Below are 23,963 nucleotides of genomic sequence, written 5' to 3'. Positions count from 1 at the left end.
GCGTCCCTGCTGTCGGGCCAGATCTGGGTTTCTTCTAATAAAAATCTACTTTTGGCTCAGAGGCCGGTGACAGAGAGCGGATCTGGAGACCCTCGCCTGTGAACCTGAGCTTCTTTAGGTGCCAGTGACGGCCTCTGCTGGGGTGACCCCCCCCCCCCCCCCCCCCCCCCACCCATCACCCCCTGAGCTGTGGCTGCGGGGGCGCTTCGCAAACCGGGAACAGCTCCTGTCTCTGTTTTATATGCAGTCCGGCAGAACCGTAATGCGCTTTAATCACGCTATGTCCACGCAGCGCAGAGCCGCTGTGTCTGGCTGCTGCTCATGAAGTAGCCGGCCTTATCAGTGGGAGCAGATGGAGAGCGTCCAAGTGAGAGGCTCAGTCTGGCTCCATGTATGTCATAAGCAAGAGAATGACCTTGGCTGCATCTCAGCTGCGTCTCTGCCCATCTCCTCGTTATGTCTCTCTCTCTCTCTCTCTCTCTCTCTCTCTCCTGCACACAAGGCCTCGCCCCTACACATTCCTCCATGCAGTGTTACAGCTGACGATACACACTCCTCCACGCAATCACTTCATCAGCAGCAGCTAAGGGAAAAAAAGCGCCATTCATAAGACACTGGGCGAGGCGCTGAGGCAGGTGATTGGACACGGACTCGCTCGTCGGGTTGAGCAACGCGGCCGAAGCGCTCGCTGCAGGCCTGAGATGCTCTCATGGCTCAGAGAGCGTTCCTTTAGTCTCGCTGAAGCATTCTGTGCAGCGTCAGCCCCGTTTCTGTCATGACCCAACAGAACTCCAGCGTCGGCTCCTAAATCAAGCCGACGCCGGACTTATGACTCGCGTAACATAAATCCTGAAACACATTAATCAAGGACACATTTCAGAGTTTGTGACTCTGGAGAGTGAGAGGTGCGATCAGTCAGTCTGCAGCTGTTAAAGTAGAATTTGTGCTGTTAGAAGATTTTAGTTAGTTGAGTTTTTAGTTGAGGAAGAAGAAGACAAGTGACTGAATCTTCCTCCACAGTCTGATTCACTTTTAGACGCCTGCCTGTCAATTAGCAACGTTCCCCATGAAGCTTCCGTCCTGTAAAAGTTCTGTTCGAAAAAAAAAAAAAAAAAAAAAGTTCTGTTCGAGCCTTTATTCTGCAATAAGCTCTAACAAACGGTAGCAGAGACACCAGCAGAAATAACCTTCAGCATCCTGCGCTGCTCTGACGGAGCTAAACGCAGTCTATCGAGATCAAAAGGCAAGCGCACATCAAGAAAACACAACAAGCCAGAACATGGCAGGCGCGTTCCGAAGCTACAGCTTCAACCGCAGCATCCGCCTGTTATCCTTTCATCTCCCCTCGCTCTCGCCGGCGACTTGGATGCGTTCACCCTCGTCTGCTCTGTAACTCTGCCGCTTCCTCCGATCCGCCGCCTTTGCGGAGGCCGTTCTCGGTAAACAGGCCTGTATTTAGTTTTAATGCTGAGCGGTTAAATGTTAAATGATGTTAATCGTCACCTCAGCAGCTCTAACTCCAGCCCTGGTTCCTTCTCCTGTAATGAGCTGAATGTTCACGCTTCCTCTGTCATAACAGTGTGGGAGAATCCCTCTTGTTTCTGGAGTGTTTTATGTAAATGAAGACTCCCATCAAGTCTTCGTTTCAGATTCTAAGTGGGAACTTGAACCGGTGGTAATTGTCTCGCTCAGTCCTCTCGCCTGCGGACGCTCCTGCAGAGTCAGCTAGAACGAGGAGGAGGAGGAGGAGGAAGGCCCGGCGAGGTCGTCGGTATTAAGGTGAAGCAGGACATCTTGTTAGACGCCTGTTGTTGAAAAAGCATTTGTAAATTGAATTGAAACAACCTTTACGTAACCACGATGTCAGTGTTCCTGAAAAGAGACACATCCTGAGTCCAATGAGCTGCAGCTTCCCATTCGAAGCAGGAGGAAGCACCTCTGCTGACCTTTGACCTCTGACACGGAAAGGAGTGAACCACATTCTGTGTCGTGATCAGGAGTTGTTCATGAATCGTTCTAAAGGCCCAGCCTCTGCGTCTCCGTGACCCTGTGGTGTTTTACCCATTCGAGCCAGCACAAGGTCCGTTATTAATCAGCCTCTCTTTTTCTAGCCTGGGAACTGCTCCATTAGTCCTGATTATTTTTAATGACAGACCCGTTTTTTTGCAGTACATTCATATTTGTCTCTTAAGACTTGAAGACTGTTTTAATGAGCTCTCAGAAGGTCTGCTTCCTCCGCCCCTGGCTGGATCCAGCTATGTGCAACAGGCAACTCTACTGGACCACGACTATATAAGGCCTGAACACTTCCCCAGACATGAAGACATGCCATTCTTCCGTTTGACAGATACGATCCACTGGGGAATGGGAGCTTCCCTGCTCGAGTAGATCCTTGATTAAAATGCAATGCATAAATAAAGCATGAGGAGAGATTTCACCCCGGTTGCAGATAAAGGTGGACTACGGGAAAAATATGAGCTCATTTAGATTTCAAATTTTGATTTTAAATTAAAAATATACTAAATAGAATCTTTATGACTCAGTCTCTCTCCTTTCAGCTTCCCGTCTGCTTCCCAGATGCCTGATGCGGCTGGAGGAGGATAATCTCACACCCCCAGCAGACAGCATGGACGCCACGAGGCGCTCGGCCCAAAGGTGACCTCCAGATACTTCACCGGCCCGAAGCATTTGGTGAGTTGCTGCCAGAGAATCTGGACCTCCGTTCGGCCGCCGTCGACACGACCAGCAGCTTCTGGCCATTTGCTAATGTTCAAAACAGTCATTTTAAATGAAACCGTCAGGACAGAACGCATCATGAGAACAGATGAGGCTTTTCCTTGTTCTTCCTGAAGCACTGATCGACTTCACGTCCATGTTTAAGAACAGCTACCGTATACATTAACTACTCAAGCGCTTAATTACAGTTTTGTCTTATTTAACGAGCAACGTTTAAATATTAAACAGCCTGTAAAAGGATCGATAAGCGTTACTCAGTTGCGTTTGTGTGCATGTGTTGATAAGAATTGATTAGTATGTAACCACTTAAATTATGCTCATGCGTGTTTGTGTTTGGTGCTGACGCGTCTTAACTAGCGACTTTCCGCTGATCACATGCTCGTGTTCAGATCAGAAACCGTGTGACCTCGTTCAGAAACGAGGCTGCGGCGTTTGAGACCGTGACTTTTACAGTGAGATCTTACCAACTCTAAGAGTACAACTATTTAAAATTAGATAAAAAACCCAGCTCCCCCCTGCTGAGCAGCGCTATGGGTGACATTGAAGAGGAAAAGCCTGCCTCAACCTCCAATCACAGCCCGCTGAGAATAGACGTGGTTGGAGCTGTTAAGAAATCCTCGCTTTACCTTAAAACCGACCGAGGAATTTCTTTCTTCCCCGTCATGTATTGTTCAACTTCAGCAAACGCCTCAGGGCTTCTGGGTTGTCTGTAAGTGACGCAGGGAGCACAAGTCCCCGCTTTCTTTGTCTTTTTATGGTCTTTGTTGATAATAAGATAAATATAGGGAAGAAAGAAAAGCTAAAATCCCATGTCTCACATTCTGGGATGTTTGTTATTGGTGAAAGTGAAGCTCCATATAGGGCAGCAGTCGTGATGGTAAATATGAGCCCATAAGATGAAAACAACTAACAAACATGAACAAACCCAGTAATGAAGTCTGGCAACACCAAACCATGCTAATACACACCTTGGTATTAATACAGCCATAATAATAATAATAATAATAATACCACTAGCAGTACTACAGCATGTGTGATGTGTATTAGTGTGTCATGTGATCGAGGCCCCAGAGACACCGAGTGCCTGAGAAAATGTCAGCCATGCTGTGTGAACACAGCATTCGTGGGCTTTGATTGAAACAAGTGGTTCGGTTTAAAATAAGAACCCTAGAAATGTCATTGAAGTATTAGCGCGGCAGGAGGCAGACGGGCGGTTCCTAGGCAACCGATACGGATACGGCATCAGATCCGGGCCTGCAACGCCTGGAATCCCGGGCCCACGTCCTGGATTGGCACTTGACTCGCCTCGGAGCAGCCGCAGTCGATCCCGCGCCGACATCTCTGTAATTGAATTTTGCCAAAAACGGTCATTTCAGCGCACTCGTTAGGAGCCGGCGCCAAGTGGGTGAGGAATCAGAGCAGAGGATGAGAGTCAGGCAGCCAGTGTCACATTCACACATGCGGTAAAGCTGACGTACACCTGGTCCGGACCCGCTTTGTGGCGGTTCTCCCCATGAAAACAAATGCAAGCAGTTATGAAGCTCCAACCTCCTGAGTAATGACATTCAGGCTCTGAGCGAAGCTGACATGCGGCTGATTATGTGCGACGGCGCTATTTACATGGTGCATCGCACCGCGAAACCTGTTCCGCGATCAAATATTGCCCTCGGCTCCCCTGAAAGTGTAGCTGTTAAATGAAGTCGCCTTCGGGAAGCGGTCCTCTGCATGAAAACCACATCTGGCCCAGTGATGGATAACAGGCCTCGGGTTCTAATCGATGCTTCTAATCTGTAAGTGAAACTACTACAAAAACATATTACAGTCGAGCAAATCAAATAAGAATAACGCTAATAATGTGAGCGGCGGCGCGTCTCATTCATCACGGCTCAAACGCGTTAAGGGCTGTTGGGAGGGAGTTCAGAGGGTTTACGGCCCCGCGCCGGTTCTGTCCGACCCAGTTGGGACGTTTGGTTGCATTGTCTCCCAGATCGACTTTTTGATTTTGACGTATGTTCGCTGATAGCAGATCATCTGAGCGTCGCCGCCTTCCTCCTCAGCTCCAGTTACCGCGTAAACACATGTTCAGATCGTACGTGTGCTGCGATCACATCCGCTCCTCTGCTTGGATTCAGAGTTGTAAATTATTCAAAGCTACGCGCCGAGTTACTTCACTCGCTGCACTTTCTAAGCAACGAGCTCCAATATTTAGCTGATCTCAGTCTGAACCCCGACTGCTGCTTTTTGCCGGACGCCCCGAACACGTCTGTCAGAGTCAAAGCTGCGTGTAGTTATGTACAAAAGGTGAGTTAGAGTGAGGAGAACCGCTCCGGGGGGACGTCATTAGGCAGCGGCGCTCTACATCAAGATGCTCCAAACCCTATGAAAACCCACTTGGTATTCAGCTGCAATTCACAGGGGCTCATTCTCACAATTACACAATACTCCTTGACTAAGTTAGGAAATCTGTGATCTAACAAGTCTATTAATTCACACACACACACACACACACACACACACACACACACACACACACACACACACACACACACACACACACACACACACACACACACACACTAGAGTGTGTGTGTAGTGTGTGTAGTCTAGATCTACAGTAGTCTTACTCTACAGTATGTTTTGCTGAGTGTGTGTTTGGTCCCAATGCATTTATTGTGTTTGTGAACATGATCCAGCACAATTTATTTAATATTCAACGTTCTGTCTGTTTCATTTGTTTAATATTAAACTAACATTTGCGAAAGTGTTTAGATTCGTATGACAGAACGATTTGTTCTGCCCCTTATTTCAACATTCCAGCTTCTCCCATACTCGGCTCTAACTCATTCTCATAAGCGTTTGCACAGCGGCTGCGATACAGGAGAATTTACGTCCGCTCAGATCAAATGTGGACGGAGCAGCTCTGACGTTCTACTTCCTCCTAATGAAGTGGACAGGCAGCGCTGCAGTTTCACCTGTGAAACACTGTCCTGGAAGCTTTGGCACGTTTCTGGGTGTGGACTCGTCGCGTGCTCGTGTGCGGATGCTGCTTCAGGGGACAGTGGGTTGGGAGGCGTGAGGGGGGGAGGTGGTGGCCTCTGGGGACAGGTTGGAGACGTCCCGGGCGTTTAGGAGGAGCAGATGCTGCAGCTGTGAACACTTTACTGGAGTCGGGGCCAGAGGTGCTGTCATTTCAAGACCGAATGTGTCAGAAGCATCGCAGACGCTCCAGACTCCGCACGTGCTGCGCCTTTGGTTTTATAATGACACTTGGTCATACAGTCTTCAGTCCTTCTCGTTCTCCAGATGCTGCGCTCCATTTTTCCTCCCTCTCACTCCTGGGTGAGCAGATCCTCCTCCAAAGGCAGCTCTGGCTGGAGTCGCTGCCTCTTCCTGTCGCTGTGTTTGCTTCACAGCAATCTGACGTTTCTCTGATGGAGTTTTCCTCCAGCCACCAGCTCACCCTCCGCCCAGAACCAATCTATACCTTCTTCATCCTTGTGGACCCGTCCTATAAGCTCTGGCAGCTCGTTACGCCTCGCAGGTCCTCCATTTGAATTTCATTATCCTCTTGTTGGCATTGTAAGCCCACTACTCACACCCCTGGCAGATGTGCACTGTGCGGTTGCATAAAAAGCCGGATTGAAGTATTTTCCAGCATGTTTTACTCTTATTAAGGAAACCAGCTTGTTTGCAGCCACAGCGACTCGCTGACTTGTTGCCTTCTGCCTCTTCTGAGCAGGATTTCTCTCAGAGGAGCTTTGTTTGGTCTTTATCCATGTCAAAGTTTGATCCGCTGGTTCTCCATCTGCAGTGTTTGCATTATGACCTGTTTTCTTTTATTGCGTCCGTAGTGAAAGCTAAAGTCAAGCTGTGCACTCGGGTAAACTGCACCTTGTTGTAGGTGCTGCAACACAAACGTGGACTCTTTCAGGTTTATTCCCACCTCGTTTTCCTTCCTCCCCTTTCTCTCCCTCCGCACTGCTCTCCTGTTTTATTATCCTTCGTACTGCAGCTGCCAGAACACACAGTTCCATACCTGCTGGAGACAATGTCCAGACGTATCTCTCCAACTTTTTTCCTGTGGCATAAAAATATTTTTAAGTGGTGACTTTCGGTTCGTGCAGCAGTTCAGTCAACAAGCCCTCGTGTTGTTTTGCGAGTGTGGAATGAATTCGTGGAAACCTCTGTGCACGGTACAATATTTAATAGCTGCTTCATGGATTTGAATCTGGCCAGATACTCATGCAGAGTATGAATGTACCGTACGGCTGTTACACACAGGCCTTTGGCTTTATGTTTGCAGGGTTTAGTCACACAACATGAACGACTTTACAAATTACGACGCAAACCTAAAGCATGTGTTTTATACTGTGGTGCACGCTATAGCAGCTGTATAGTGTTTATGAACCTTTGGTATCGAGTAAAGAACAAACAGGATAAAGACTGAAACACTAGTAACAGGGCTCAAAACACAGGGAAGTGTTTAAAGAAGACATTTAAATTCAAATGTCCAGGAAACCTAATTAGATTTGCTTTGCTCAGAATGACTCCATCACAATACGATGCAGCACTAAGCGCTACTGAGAGGAACCAGGAAGTTGCTCAGCGCTCACTGGCGTCTCTGGCTTGTTGTCTCACGTGTTGCCGTTTTAAATAAATGAACGGGGACTTTCCCAAAGCTCAATTTTAGTCTAAATTGAATTTGAGCCATCACCTCCAACCGTCTCAGCAGATGTTAATTAACTTCTCTAGCCTATAGTGTCGTAATGATTCGCTCAAGTTTTGTAATTTCAGTTTATGGCTACAAGTTTTTAGACGCTTTCTTTGAGCCTTTAAAAATCCCTCTCTTCTCTCTGTGACTCCAGTTTCTGATGCAGTCTCTGGCCTTTTATTATTCAAGATTATCTAGCTTAAAGGGTTTATCACACCCTGACCTTTGACCTCCTGTCATCCCAGTTTACTTAATTTCCCTTTTACAGCTGTATTGGCGCAGTGAGGCATCTGTGAACGGCACCTGCTGCGTTGCTGAGTTTTGGACCCGCATCATAACGATGATGAATTATTGCGGCTCCCACCTTCGCTGGGCGTGAGAGCTGGAGTTTTTCCCCTCAGCTCCTGATGCACAATCATTCTTGCGCGTGTTTCATTCGAGCGCTTGATAGACCGAACCAAACAGATGTTGTCACTTTGATGTATAAGCCCTAAAAAGCATCTTCATTATTGGAGCGTTGAACGCTCTATTTGCTTCGCACCGAGTCTCAAACATGGCTCTTATCTTAAAACACAGCTCTGTTTGCTTTCTGCTGGACTCCACTGTACTTTTCCAACTTTCTCCCTGGTTATTCATTCTCCGCCTGACACCCCCCCCCCTCTCCTTCCCTCCCTCATTTCTCTTGCACCGGGCGATCCATTACGTATATGCAGAGTGTCAGTGAGAAGCCGCTGCCGCTGTGCGGTATAATTCACAGATATGACTTGTGCGCGATAACGCCTGCTCATAGAGAGCGAGGGGACGTCTGCACAATGGACCTCCTCCCTGCTCCGAAGGAGACGAAGCAGGCGTTGAGCGCTCACAGTGGGAGCCGAGTTTTTGGGAGCGATTCCAACACAGTGGTGTGAAAACAAAAACAGGTCCATGTCTTTTCCTGTTTCTCTTCACAAGAAAGAGACTAAGAATGTTTTATACGGACGGTGCTTTGTCTTTTGTGTTAAGTTGTTTTCAGTCTGATCAGGAAGCATCCCGTTTCTCTTTCATCTCCTGAAGCTAACCTCTGATTCGTTTCCAGCCTCAGCTTTGCTTGGAACTGAACGTCTCTTCCCTTTTTAAGGGTCAAGGTGTCTGAAGACCTGAATTGATGATTCTGGCTTTAATTAGTATAGCCTGTTTTAGTGATATCAGCAATTCTTTACAGGCTATGCTAATCTGTGCCAGAATCAGCAATGCAATTGGAACGGATGCCTTTCTGCGTGACGCCATTCCCCGAATTTCTCTCTTTATTTACAGCTGTTTTTGAAATATAACGAGCAGCAGAAAAGGGTCCAGATCAAATGCACTTGATTACAGCGTACGGACAGGATGCAGATCTGCAGACAGGATGTGATGTTTGATGCTGTACAATGGGTCTATTAAACACGTGATATGATGCCACTGTCTCATCCCCCTCTGTTGTGGGTGTGAATATGTGGAGGCAACAGTGGCTCCAGCTAAAATATTCTGCAGGTGTGTTGTTCATTAACCTGGGATGGTAGAGGTGTGTAACCTGTGAAAACTTAATTTAACAGCATGCCAGTCCTTTTAAAAACCATTATTTCTGCAGAAGCACGTTTGACCCCAGTGATGATAAATGTGTAACGCAATCTCTTGTTCCTAATGCAGCAACGCGAGGGAGCAGATAAGACTTTATTCTATCTTAATCTTAAATCTGTTCAAGCTTTGATTTGCTGTGTCTTTGTTTCATTGGGGCGTTGTTACAGTAAGAAGCAGCAGACGTCTGAAGGATCAGACTGCATCAGCCTGACTCCTGTACTGTATGTGTGGAGTGAGCTTTAACCGTGGGTAGAAACACTGTTTACCGGTACAGGGGTAGAACCGACACACACACACACACACACACACACACACACACACACACACACACACACACACACACACACACACAGGTGACTGGCATGCTGCAGCCTGTGATTGGCAGGGGAGCAAATGGCACCAGAGTCTGGAGGCGCTTGGATCAGATCCTGACACACACACACACACACTCGCTCGCTAAGTGCAGCTGGCCTCAAACGATCCCTGCAGCCATCTTTGCTGCTCACATCAACATGTTTCCTATCTACAACTGCCACGTGCTTGAGACTCGGGGGGATTGATTTTGGTATCATGTCATCAGTCTTCTGCCCACGGCCTTGTTTCTCTACATATTTGCTGATGATTCATGTGCCGTTCATGGTACAATTAGCTTCCATGTTTGAGGTTCCATCCATCTTGTCCCACCGTCTTTAAAGGTCTAATGCTGCTGTTTAAATCAGACCCACAGAGCTTTCGACTTTAGAAAGCCAATGATTGCATTATTCCCCTCCCTTACATCAACTTGGGCCCAATAGAGTTAATGCTCTCAATTATCCGTTCCCCAGACAGGCTTTTATCCCAGCCTGCCTTTTGTCTCTTCAATCATCCCATCAATAGAAACACACCAGTCTAATTTTTCTTAGTAATTGGAAAATTGAACTACTTGCTCCAACTTTTAGCATAAGGTAAATTGTAGCAGATCTTTTATGCAGATAAAAACAAATAATTGCATAACTCACATAGTACCACATGGTTCGTTTGGTCTAATGTCTTGCTTTTTCCTGACAGTATCGACATTTAACCCCTCCTTGCGTCCTCGGTGTGCTGACGGGGAGTCATCAGTCAGGGAAAGATATGGACCTCACTGATCAAATCCCAGCTGAACGCCCTGAAGCTCAGAGGGAGTGAAGTGAGGGGTCCCTGAGGTCACGTCTGCAGTGTTAGACTCCAGGTCCTCGTTCAGCAGTGTAACTCGACTCCCCTCCAGACTGCGCGCATGGACAGTGCACGGGTCCAGCAGCTGTGGGCTCTTTGTGTGCATGACTTTCCAACGCGGCCGCTCTGCATGCGTGTGCATGTGGTTTCTCTCCCTCTGCCTCCATAACCGTGATGAGATGCTTCTCTTGCTGAAAAGATGAAAAGAATCCTCCTTCACGAGTTTCGTTTTCACTTTTCATTTGCAGGAAATCAAGATGAAAACATGTGAAGTACTTTACAATTTGCTAAATAACATGGATGGACTTGCCTCAAAACAATTTACCCTCAGCTACATTCATACATAATATTTACAGGCAACATCTAGTTGCTCTCAGTAGGTTCATGGGTTCATGTAAATTCCTCTGTATCTGCTCTTCAGTTTGTCAGACACGCGGCCTGTCTCCTGCTTAAATCCCGGTTGCTCCTCCTTTGCCTGGTTCTGGCAGCGCAGCAGGAGGTAGCGACTGGATTCAGATAATAGGGCTTTAATAGAGCTCAGATTCTAATGTACGTCCTTCCAATAACAGCGTTGTTCATCTGTCTGGAACATTTAAGCCCAGCTGCCCCTTGTCATCAACTAAGCTTACTGCCAATGTGATTTGTGCTCATGGTCATTTCCTCTCTGAACACCGGAGCCAAGAATATCACCCAGTCCTGCAATTAATGACACTCCATTGATTTGGCTTATTCCCTTTTGACAGAAAAGGGAGCTCTCTCCCTGGAGAGTTGCTCCTCTCAGGCCGTGCTTAGTCATAGCTTAATGTAGTCGTGACTCACGAGCAGCAGAGCTGTGCCAATAAAAAAAATTAACCTCAACAGACCCCAGATCAGGAGCCACTCATCGTGCCGTTATCCGGTTGGTGCTGCCTGGTTTGTCTGAATACCTGAGGTTGATTCCTCTGCCGCCTTTTCAGCGTCTCACCAGCGCAAGTGAGACGGAGGTCTATTTAAATTGGCTGCGCTGTGAATGTTCGTAATGAATTCAAAGCGCTTTCGGGATTGAATACAATTAATTTTCATCAATGGAATTCCGCTCATTTAGCGACTCGCATGATTTGATTTGAAACTTGAGGTTTAAACGTTGTGGATTACTTTTCATCCCCGAGGTTTTCAGTTGGCGGAGGCCGGTTTGTGACGTCTCATGATATTTTTTCCTCATCGTTGCACAAAAAGAATGACAGCAGGTTAAAAAAAACCTGGTCACTGTCTTCTTCACCTCTCTCTCGCTCGCTCTTTCCTTTTTGGTGATGCTGTTCCTCCTCTGTCTCCTCTCCCTCCTGCCTGTACTGTACATCCTGTTTAGTTCGAAATAACCTTACAGATGCACTTGCAGCATCACATGGCTCGCAGATGGCACAGAAAGCTTTCCATTACAGGGTGGGGGACTCTGTTGCTGGTCAGCATCCAATAGCGAGGGATGCAGGATCCTGTGGTGTGAGGCAGAGGCTATTGAGGGGACTTTAAGGACTCTCATGTGCTATTAAGCGTGGTAAAGGAGAGAGGTTAGAGTTGTGAGCAGTTTATGAAGCTGCTACCTTTACAGTGTTGTGGCACAGAGCATGACAGATTTACCTTGATTGAAGTCCAAATGGATTTTCCTCACCCGCGTCACTTTGATGAGTGCGAGCACACTCTGAGAGCTGGTGATTGCCTGGGTCCCATGCAGCTTTAAAATGCAAAGGAGGTGTAATGTGCTGTGCACTGTGTCCATGTAACAACCAGGAACCTTTGTGCCCTGTACAGTAAGACACCCCATATATCATCTGTAAGGGGGTTTATTTGACAGGGAAATTATTCTAAGCTTAATGTATCTTGTATTTTAAAGAAGTTGTAATAGGTTTTTTTATGGTATTGCGCAGATGGGATGTAAATGCGTCCTCCTCCAAAGGTTTAATGAAACTATCAATAAAATGCTTGTTTTTGTGCTTATGTCCATTTGCACTTGTGTTAAATAACGTTTTACAGCAGCAAGGATGAAAATCTGGTTTGCGGTGGACATGTCTGGTGACTCACTTCGCAGCTGATAAACTGGCTGGGCATCGACTCATCCGCTGGGTTTCCCGGGTTTATCAGGTCTTTAGGAAATGAGTGCCTCGGTGATCGCGTTGCGCTCGGTGCGAACACAAGGTCAGAGTTTGCCTTAATTTCCTTGAGCTTCATTTGCACACTTTATCTGCAATCCATGATAAAACGAGAGGGAAATCTGTTTTCCTCACGGCTCTTTAAAAGAAACTGGTCGTAGCTAAGGAGCCAAACAGATTCTCCTTTAAAAAGTATATTCATCTTCATAAAGCACGCGGCAGCGAGCGCATTCATTCGCAGAGCAATCAGTCCAGCTAACGGCTGATTAATGGGTCCCTGTGCTGGTTTTGGGTGTCGCCCAGTTTCCAGGTTGTATTGGTTTGTGTGGGCATCCGCCCAGTGCTGTGTCGCCTCATGCAAGCGGAGCCAGTAGGATGGGAATTCTGACGGCCACCTCTGTGTGTACTCAGTGACAGAGAAACACCCGGTGACACGGTGTTAATGGCTTCACCGGGACAAGATAATGCAAAAGCTAATTCCTCACGGCGCCAACTGGACCGTGCTTATTATTATGACCTTGTAGAGACGCGGCAGAGCGGCACGGAGATGCCAGAGCAGGTTTAACACGGGGGCGATGATGTACGGCACCACCAGCATGGAATCAGCCGCTCTAATCAAATCTATAACACGCTGATGCAGGGATCGATTCCTGATATTCAAAGTATCCACCTCCATCATCATCATCACTCACCGTGAAGATATTTGGTTCAGAATGATTGACCACAAGACATCTATTGACAAGAAAGTCAGAAATGGTTAAGAGCAGCGTTCTATGAGATAAACTGGTGACGGGAACCGCGGTAAACAGAGCCCTTTGCTGCCTTTGTCCACGTGGCTTAACAGGAGTAATTGATGAGAAAGCAGAACTAATAGAACGCACACTCTTACACAGACACATGTGGTCTCAGTCACACTGAGGTTAACCACAGATGACAGGATGGAATCCTATTAACAACTGCGACTCCCTTGGACTTAATTGGACTTGACTGGAGAGATGAACAGTTGTTGAAGGCGAGCATCACTGCAGTCTGACATGCCTGACATGGTGATGAACACCAATTTGTTAATACCCCCCCCCCCCCACCAGACGTGGAGGTCGTCTCCTCCGCTTCACTCGTGTCATGCAGAACCGTGCATGTGTGAGATTCCAAGGTTCGAACCCTGATGAGATCCACCCGATCCCAGAGCTGACCTGTTGGTTCAGTTACTGTTACATTAGATGAGCTGCTCGTCTGTGGAGCCCTTACTTCATTGTGTTGTCTCACCTCCCACCGGACCACTACTGTGTATCATCCCTCGCACGACACGCTACTGTATGAAAGCACGTTCACCAGATCCTTGAATGCTGCCACGGAAACGCGCTGAGCCGCCTCAGCTGTGACTGTCGGCGCTAGAAGCGCAGCGTAAAAGAGAGAGAACATTACCTGCACGCCGGCATTAAGTGAGATTTGCTTTCAATGCAGAGCAAATACTCGCCTGATTCCCGGCAGCGCGTGCCTGGGATGACTGATGCATCCTGGGAGGACGAGCTCCGCCTCCCTAATGCCGCGCCATCGTATGAGAGCAGCTTTCGCTCTTTGGGGGAGTCTGACTTGAAGAGGATGCGGCTGAAACTATCGGCACGTGGCCGCCCCGAGCGGCGCCGCCTGTGGGGGAATCCTCCCTTCAGCTGCAGTCACGTCCTCTGGTCGGCGTCTAGAAGCAGCGCGGTGCTGCAGCTAACGAGGCGAATCGGACGCGTTTCCGCGTGTTCGACGCACACATCACGCTGTAATTGGCGCAGCCACTCAGCTGTGGCCTTTGTACGGGCGGTTTATGAATTTGAGGGGCGACTGCTGGAGCAAACACCGGGCGCGTCTCCGTGCGAGGCGCTTGTCATTCGGGCGGCGGCCACTTCACTCGCGGCCTAAATTGAACACCTTTTCTTGCTAATGAGCCCACAAAAGACAGGGCAATCCCGAGTAATCGTCCCCCGTTGCACAATTAGGCTTAAAGTCGGGGAAATAATAAGCCATTTTAACGGCTAATTATTTTCCACTGTTTGTGTGAAAATGGGAGCCAGCGTTTCTCTGACGGAACGACCGTGTTGGTTTTGTGTTCTGATTATTTTATGTCGAGCAATAAGAGCGGAACTGAATGGTGGAATTCTGTTTCTAACTTTAAGAAGACATTACCTCCATGTACTGTACTGAACCAGTCTTAATTTGTGCCTGGGCGACTTTCCTATTTATTTAGCTAAATCCACTTGGAATTGCTCTAAATGACAGTTTCCAAATGAGTTTCGGGATAATGGCGGCAGAAGTTTGAAGGCAGGAGTCGATGGAGTCTCACAGTTGTATTATTCAGGTTCTGTCGCCGCCGTCGTCATTAGTTTGGCAGAAGCTTTCGTTAGACGCTGGAGGCAGGATTTGTGCGCCGTGACGTGTCTGAAGAGCAGTAGTTGTGTTGGAACTGGAGGCAGCTGATCCTTAGATGAAGATCTGGATCCGCAGTAATGACGCTTATTAGTCCACAGGAAGTCGGAGCCACTTCAGCAACACAATGACAGAGAATAAGCACTTCAATTCAACAATTATCTGTAGGGAACTAGTAGAAAACACACACGAGCTGCACTTTTAACATTTAGGATGTAAAGGCTGCAGTGGAGCTCAGTTTGCCCTGAATCCTGCTGGACATCACTACATGTTTAACACTGGTTCAGGCCGTTGCACACGCCGGCGTGTGTTGGAGTAAATGAACACAGAAACTCACGCTTTAAAAACCCACCAGCTCGGTTCACGCTTCACCCTGTGGTCAAATCCAAAGCGTGACAGTTAAAACCGCTAAGCTCTGACTGGCGACTCCTTTCGTTGACACGTTTCTCCCGCCCGAATTCAATTAGAAACGCGCGCGTCCGGGGCGTTTTCACACTAACTCAAAGGCCGCGGGTCCGGTTCCGCGCGGCGCCATTATCTCCATCTGCGCCGCGTCGCCTCTGAGCCGCGGCGCGGCGCGTTACGGGCGCTCCGAGCCGAGGGCCGGGGGTGAAGCCAGGTGGAACCGGCCGTAATTAGACCGCGGAGAGCAATGATGGACGTGCAACACAGTCACACGCAATTTACCCCAGCCCCCCCCCCCCCCCCCCCCCCCCCCCCCCCACACACACACACACACACACACACCCTGCTGCCTCCCATAACTCCAGCAGCTCAGTCGGCTGTTAAAACGACATAATCGCTCCATTATAACCCGCATCCAGGCTTCTGTGCTCGTCTCCCCCCTCTCACCGTGACCTCCCCCCACACCTGCTTGTCTCCCCCTCCATCAACCTGTAGCTGCCGCGGCCTGTTTGCGTCTCCTCCGTTCTCCTTTGCCTCCATTTATCTTCCGTCCTTGCACTCAGTCGCATAGATTACGTTCGCCCGTACTTGCTGTTATGTGTTGGAGTCACACGCCATTTACTGCAGCGACTCCTCGCGTCGCTGTCGTTGTAACCCAGAGCCACGTAGTTTTAAATCACCCTGTTCTCTGAAGATTATTTGTCATGATAATGGGCAGTTTCATATTGCCGGCGTGCCTCTTGGCACGGACTCTGCTTCTGTATTGTCTCCTTCCAAACTGTGCATTTTCACATTTTTCCAGCTCGGCTATTTATCACAAGCGCCGGGTTTTTCAGCCTCCAGGGTGGAGTTGATTTGTCATTCCACTGGAAATTACTGAGCTGATGCTGCCATTTGGTTAAAAGGAAAACATCCCAACTCTGAAATTCTGTGAAGATGAATGGAGGCCCTGAAATATTTTTTTTTCCTCCTTGAAAGGCGGTTGCTGTGTTTAGGGTTTTGTGACTGTCTGAAAGTAACGGACCATTTGGTTCATTTTTTTACTGTCTGTGCCCTGCTCTCCGTTTGCTCCACTATGTAATAAATTACACCCAGATTGCATCATCAAATTAGTTTTTACCAAAATATCCTTTAATATTACTCCACATTCACCATTTGCCACACGTTTGCAGATGGAGCTTAAAAATCACAGTTTTCACTGCCTTCGTTCATTAATGCGCCAACATCCATCCTTCTCAATTAAGGCATAACTTAAGTTTTTGCATAGTTTAAACATGGTGGGGCTCCGGCGCTAACTTTCAACAGTACAATAACAAGGAGGCTTGTTAGTAAAAAGTGTGTCGCTTCTGCCTGTTCTCCCCAAAATGAAAGCAAACTCCAAAGCACCCTCACTTGATTATAATTCATCCCCGAGACTCGGCATGAAATTCTGATTCGTGACACAGACATCGTGTCCACGTGTGGATGTCAGTGCTTGACTTAAACCACCTCTGTGAAAGTCCTATTCGGGAAACGTCTGCGCTGTTTATTTATCGTTGCAGCATTGTTTATGCCGAGCGAGTTGATATGAATATTACCCATTTTGAAAACGTTTCTTTCCTTTCACGAGTCAGAAAAGCGAACAGTGGAACAATGAATTACCTCCGTGACGCGCGTCTGAGTTCTGCTGAATCTGGAGCGTTCGCTCCATCCGACGACGGCGTGACGGAGAGAAACACAGACACAGACGATGGTTCTGGCAAATTCTGGCTCTCATTACTCAGTTTCTTTTTCTGCAAATAACAGTTCTCTGCAAAGCCAAGAAGGTTTTGTTGTTTTGTACCTGCAGGTTGGCTTCAGTTCACTGTGCTGAACTGAATAAACATGACTTCTTTTGTCAGAAAAGATGATGAAATTTATGCTTAAAACACATTTTCCCTGGCAAATATTTGTCATTACAAAACACGGGCAATATTTAATACCTCAGGAGCAATAAAGAGAATTGCTATTTACCTGGCTGCCTTTGGAAGAATTGAGTGAGTAGCACGTACTGTAAGAGATGTCATTGTGGTTTCCTCCGCACCGATAAAAGAGGACAAAAGATGTCTGAGATTGGATTTACAGATAAAGTCTTTCGCAGCAGTTACTGCAGGAGCTGCTGCTGCTCCACTGACTTCTCCTTCACCCGTCTGTGGACGATGAGGACGAGTGAGGTCAATTGGAAAGGGCCTCTGTCATTTGTGATGGAATCGCAGCCACGTGGACCCACCGCCCGGATAAACAAGACGACAGCGACTGTCATCCAACTAATGGAGCCCTGCTCCGCTGAGCAGTCGTCCTGGTCCAGTGTTTTAGTTTAATTCTCTAGTCGGGTCACAGGAAACTCCTGATTTTGGTCCAGAAACCTGTGAGAGTAGCAGAAATAGTCAAACAACTCTGATAAAAGTCTCACTCACTTTTGGGCTGCGCTCAAACAAGTTTGTCTTAAAATGAAACTGGCAGCGCTTCATGTTTACTAGGATAAAATCCCATCATGCATCAACAGGACAGGAATTATTATTCAAAACAAGACAGACTGACAGACGCTCAGATACTGAGTTTGTCCTCAGGACTGTGCAAATGCACCGAATAAATATTCTGTAACATGTGAAGGACAGTTTCGGGAAAAGCCTGAGCGATATTCGCTGTGTGCACAAACAACAGTGAAGATCTCTCCCTGCTAAATATTTCCCAAGCTGTGACTCAAAACAAACAGTGTTTCAGACGAGTTGTGAGAGCGGAGGAGGCGAGAGAGAGAGAGAGAGAGAGGCACAGGCACAGGAAATGCGTTCAAATTGTAAATGGGACTGTGATGTGGGCTCTGACAGCAGCCGGTGCTGCCCTCAGCCCAAGCCAGACACGATCAAAGGAATCCACTCCAGCCGGTCGCGTGTGATCAATGAAATCTCATCCGGCCTTGTCCCTCCTCCATCTAGCTTCTGTTGCAGCAGCAATATCGCCGCGCAAATCCCTCGGCTGAAGGCAAGAGAGCACAGGAAGAGGGTGATTGAGAGACGGGTGGGAGAAAAGCTGCCGAGGGATTAAAGGAACCGTTTACAATGGCTCCAGCAGACATTTGTCCTTTTCATGAACTGCAGCTTTGCTACGTGTCATTAAAGAAGCATAGGGCGACGTGAAAGCTGATTTATAGATAATAACAAGATGCGAAGGAGGAGAAGGAGCTAAACGAACGAGACACTGGAGACACCGATCATAGAACAAGTGCTAATTAGAAAGAGGATTTGCAGTAAATTCTGCTGTTTTTGTTGGTAAAGTGATTTAATTTGAAAGTTTAGCTCCAAAAAAAAAGTCAAATTCCAGAATGTTCTACACACAGTTTTGTTCTCAGAGTGAGGGTTCGCGGTCTGTGTTGGAGTTGATCCGCCACCGTTTCAGGCGCAAGTGGTGGAGGGAGGCCTATTAACATGTGTATCTGCGCCGCTGGTTGAGCGCTAATAGAAGCTGGCAGACATTAAGGCTCCTCATCAGCGTCCCATGATGCATCAGAAAACCATTTGCCTCTTGGTTACAGACACCTGAGGGAGCTCCCGCGCAGCAGCTCCCCTCCTGGGAGTCACTCAACACCCGGGGGGTGCTCCCGACGCACGGCCTCGCCGGCGGCCTCCGTCTCCTCGTATCCTTGGAGTCGCTTCCAGCGGCTGTCTTCCTGCCTGAAACACGTGTCCGAGTCCTCGAGGCAATAACGGTTCAGCCTGTTTTCGCTGGGGCTTTCTGCCTCATCCACGCTGACGCCTCCGACGGGGGAGGCGCTCTCATTAAATGCGGCGGCGCTTGCAGCCTCATGTTGATGAAAGCAGCGCGAGCTCGGGAGATGAATCTGGCGCCCGCGTGTGATGGCGGCGCTTCCGTGGCTCCGCCCCCCTCAGCGTTCTGCCCTGTGTGTCCTCCACAGCCGATATCACCTTAAAACCTCTATGTGACAGCGGGTTCAGGCCGTAAGCAGGGTTTCATACAGTAGCTCTAATATAATGCTGAGCTGATATAAATGGGTTTAATCAAGAATGTATGAACAAGGATGTTTACAAATTACTCTTATAATTAATAAGTGAAATTCATTAGGTAATAATTCATTAGCTTGAGTGTGTATTACAATGATTAATGGCTGCTTACGTGACTGAAACAATGACACATAAGAGAGGACAATTTATTTACTAAGGAAAGATTAATACAGATCGGGAGGTATTATGTTGGTATGTTAGTACATACTAACCTTATATACAGTACAGCAAAGTTAACCTGGCATCAAGTTACTGTAAGTGAAAGATGAATTATGTTTAACTTGGCCTCCTCTTTCCTGGCATGGAGCATTGATGGCTGAAATAGCAGGAGACCACCAAAACGAACCAGCACTTGTTGGTTGACCTCTAATTGCATAACATCCTGTTAGAGTAGCGGGGGCCATCAGCACATCCCCCCCATGCATTCATATTTCAACGGTAATTTCCACATCAGCCATAATGTATGTTGCCCCTGGGCTAATAAGATGTCTGCTTGATGGATGAGTCGCCATCATCTGGAGACCAAAGCCTGTGGAAACATTCCCACACACGTTAATGTATGTTACAAAACTGCAGGAAGTCTGTCTTCACATATTGGAGTTTGCAGAAACGTGTAGGAATTACGAATTAAAGCGCATGAAATCAATTAACACAAGCTGGTTTTCTATATTCAGAAGTAACTTCTTTTGTAGTTCAGGTGAATGTGGCGGTGCAGAAGTGTTCGCTTCCATTGGAAACAATGAGACACCACCTGCGTCTTATCAGAGAGCTTAATTATCTCTGGGCCGCGTCTCTGGCTCCAAGCGCGGAGCGTTTATTAGCCCGTATTTATTTTAAAACCTCAGGGAAACACGGAGGCGAGAGCTCCTCCACTTTGCACGGAGCCGCCCGGCGTTGCACCGTCGGCCCGTTTAGCAGGACGTCGGGTCGCTTCATGTGGGCCCACAGGGACCGCCCGCTGTGATGATAATGGCATCATTCAGATGTGGAACGTCAAAACCCTGACGAATACAGAGAACAGAAGGTGCTCATGTTTAGTCTAATAATAATAATATGCATCTTCAAGACACGGAGAGAAGTGAGAAAGTGTAAATCACAGCATTATTGTCATTTCACACCAGCCTACGTTTCTCTTGTTGTCCACGGAGGCAACCTGTCACTGTTCCCCTCTTTATTCCAACAACCTTAATGTCAGAATTGAAATCAGTGGTTGGATTTTAGGATCTCAACGCAGTAGAACACAGGTTTAGTTTGACCTCTCTGATTTAGCAGTTCTGGTTTTACATGAATCCATTTTTCTTCGTCTTCATCACCTCAGAGCATGAATTCACAGGAATGTGGACCTACTGTAAACTGGTGGATTTCCAAAATATCCTCACGCTCCTCAGCACAGAAAGTAAGGACAATTTATATTTTTGGAAACTTTACATAACATCATAACGGTTTTAAAGATAAAATCACCTCTGTCTGTGTTTCTTCGTCTCATTAGTTATAAATCCAAAGCGCAGTCATCCCTCCAACTAAGATAACGCTCAGCCTCTGAAAGAGGTGAAGGACATTTTTGAAAAGGCGGCTTCGATCGCGGCTCCCCGTTCTGCTGCCCGAGCATTTTAAAGGTTATAAGCGCCGTGATTAACTGGTGGTCAGGCATCATTGAGTTTTACACTTTTAAAATCCTGAAATCGATTGCGACGGGGAAGACGGAGGCTGGAGAGCTGCTATTATTTGATGTCGCCCTGCCTCTGATGCTGACGGAGCTCGTGCTCAGGCAGGAGGAGAGACTGCTGCAGTAATTCAAGCGTGATAATAAAACACCACACGTTTTGGTTTTTTTCACATCAGAGTTGGAGATGTTTTTAAAAAGGACCATTTATCAGGCAGCGTTGTGTTCCTCAGTGTGTCGCACATTCATGTAATCCGTGTTTACAGAGAGTGTTGCCCTCCATCCGTGACAGGCACGGTCACGTTGTGTCACATAAACAAACAAGACAGCAGGCAATATGTATCCATTAATGCGACGGCCCCCGGATATGGATTTGTTGTGAGATTCCTGGTTCGCTCCGAACCGGAGGCGTTTGCCGGCAGCTGAACCTTTTATTGTCTCGTAATTCAGTCACTCAGCAACTGAGTCAAACAAGCTGATGCCTTTTGGGCCCAGTTGAAAACTCAATTTCGAGTTTGTGCAGGAGCTTAAAACAAAGCGCGCAGCGCGTTTCATCTTTCCCAGGAAACTTTTCCCACCTCTGACCTCTCTTTTTTTTTCCCCCTAATGACCGATAATTTGAGCGTTTCTGCCTGAGAGGAGCTCAGCGCCGCAGCGTCCGTGGCGTGAGCGATCCGGGCCGATTTAGGACTTGGAAGAAGAATAGATAGAATGAGGCAATGAGGCGTTGCGTGAGCTCAGGCGGCACCCGACGCTCACTGTGAGTCATGTGGGAGCAGCAGCTGATCGTCAGCAGATCCAGCACCAACAACATGGGTCGCTTTCAAGCGGCGGCTCCTCATTCCTCCGTGCGGCGCCCGTCGTGCCGCTGCTCAGACGCCATTCACGCGTCTCACTTATTATGCAGCAACTGTGGTGTTTTGTGGACGCTGGTGACGTCCTCTGTATGTTTTAGAGCAGCGAAAGCTGCGTTCTGACGTCACCCTCTGAGAAACGGCTCAAACGATCGTGGCCGAACTCCGACTTTCTAATTTGACACCAGATTAATGGTGGTCTTCGGCGTCGGTGTTTGTTCAATGTTTACACGGCTTAATGAGCTCCATTTGTCAGTAAGTCGACCTCTCGCCGTCACAGTCGGCGTGAACGCCGGACTGGAGGGATCACAGGTCACCTCGGATTAAAAGACTTCAGAAGGAAAAATCTCTCCAAAGGTTGAGCTGCTTCATACAGTACGTACATATATACATGTCCTACTGCAGCTCCATCAGGATCCTTGTTCATGGATGACAGCGCAGTGGAACACTCACAGTAGTTTAGGTTAAAGGAACCCAGGGGGGAGGCAGATTATCCAGTGATATCAGTCAGATCCAGGCCGTGTGGGGATTTCCTTCCTGTCTGGCAGCTTTTCTTGTCCCGCTCCTTCTCAACACTTACAGACCCATGCAAATACAGGCGATAGCGCCATTAGCCCATCGGAAAAAATGAGCCCAGAGAACGATAGAGAGCGGGTCCGTATTCCACTGGCGCTTCTCTAATTGCTTTGATTATTTATTAATGCTGTGGGGCTCCGACTTTCGGATCAGAGTCCTTGGGAAGGACCGAGACACTCGAGTGGTTGTGGTGTTTGTCTTCAGCCACTAACCTCTGCGCTGGGACTCATGCTGCCTCTCAGCACTGTTTAAATATGTTTAAGGGCCTCGGAGACGCTGCAATCGGGGTTGACGTGTGACCAGAGAGACACGCAGGGAAAAAGCTGGGTTAAAGACGAAAACCTGATGCTGGAGCTTTCGAGTGCTGGCCTTTTCTGCCCTCGAACTGCTGAGACAGACGACACCTGAGGAGGAGAATCAACAAGAGGTAAATATCCACAGTCATTACAAGCAAATGTGATTTGCTTGTATAATTCCTTTATAGCCTGAGAATATTTTTTATGGCTGAACCACCCACATAATGTTCTGGCCTGCATTGTCTCTGGAAGCCGGCGCTCCCACTCGCATTCGCCGCGTTGTGAGTGCAACAGGAGTCAAAGCGAGTCTTTTTCCGCTCAGCGCGGCTCCGCGCAGCGGCGGCGGCTCGCGAGGATCTCATCACTCTCCATCCTCATAATGTTGCTGTCAATGCGCCGGATGGGAACTATTACACGCCACGGATCATCATTCACTCCACGCAGGCCCCCCCTCCATAAACGCTGGCGGTTTTATTATGCAGGATATTAGTGCATTTGTGAATTAGCACAGTGGTTCGCCACGTCGTGCTGGGGAGCTGCTTCTGGAGATGACACAAGACAATAGGCGCCGTCACAAGGATTACACCTCCCGCTATTCAACGCGTCCGTCTCCGATCGCCGGCTCCTCAGACCGACCATAATCCCGTGTAAAGTCCTCGGCCGCGTCGGGTTCCTGCGCTGGGTGTTTTCTGACGGCCCAGTAACAACAGGCCTCGGCAGCAGGCGTTTGTCAGTGAGGCCGATCTGTCACCTGTTTGTCACCGTTGGCATTCAAGGTTCATTAGCCCCCAAATATCCATGGAGCGTATAATTGTCAGCCATAAACTCAAACCTGCTCCTCAGAGCTCTGTTTCTTTTGTTTGTGAGAATGAATTCAAATTCCCCTTTAAAAGATGTTCATTTCTTTTATCTAACGTATCGACCTACATTTGTCTGCTTTGTTACAAAACGAGACCTCACAACAGAGGCCGACCCACAGAGAGCAGCAGCGCATGGGATGAAGGAGGCTTTACTGCAAAAGGCAGCACGAATAAAAGCAGACAACAAGCGAATGAAAAGGGAAAAAACGGCTAAATTGAAGTGAGAGAGGTCGAAGCGGCTGCGTGGAATAAGGGAGCGTCTGAACACGAGCAGAGCGATGAGAAACATGAGGGCAGGTCCACGAGGAGGAGGCAAGAAAACAGTGTTAAGCAGAGAGGTTAAGGGTTAACACAAGGCAGAAGGTGTGTGTGTGTGTGTGTGTGTGTGTGTGTGTGTGTGTGTGTGTGTGTGTGTGTGTGTGTGCGTGTGCGTGTTTTTGTGTGCGCGTGAGCGTTCGCACGTGCGTGCATGCGTGTGCGTGCGTGTGTGTGTGTGT

The 23,963-nt window shown here is 48.0% G+C and overlaps 1 protein-coding gene across 4 annotated transcripts in view; it reads left to right on the top strand.

Annotated features, from left to right (window-relative positions):
• Positions 1 to 23,963, top strand: part of chrm3a (cholinergic receptor, muscarinic 3a) — a 50,595-nt gene that overhangs the window by 13,851 nt on the left and 12,781 nt on the right. For 3 of the 4 annotated variants that reach the window (XM_029127024.3, XM_029127022.3, XM_029127023.3), the window contains 2 exons: positions 2,559 to 2,691; positions 22,574 to 22,737. The gene's annotated coding sequence lies outside the window, so the exon portion shown is untranslated. The remainder of the gene's footprint in view (positions 1 to 2,558; positions 2,692 to 22,573; positions 22,738 to 23,963) is intronic. The other variant, XM_029127026.3, reaches the window with a different exon arrangement.

The sequence above is a fragment of the Betta splendens genome, chromosome 15, assembly GCF_900634795.4.
Source record: "Betta splendens chromosome 15, fBetSpl5.4, whole genome shotgun sequence".
Classification (NCBI taxonomy): Eukaryota; Metazoa; Chordata; class Actinopteri; order Anabantiformes; family Osphronemidae; genus Betta; species Betta splendens.
This window is presented reverse-complemented; position numbering and strand designations above follow the sequence as displayed.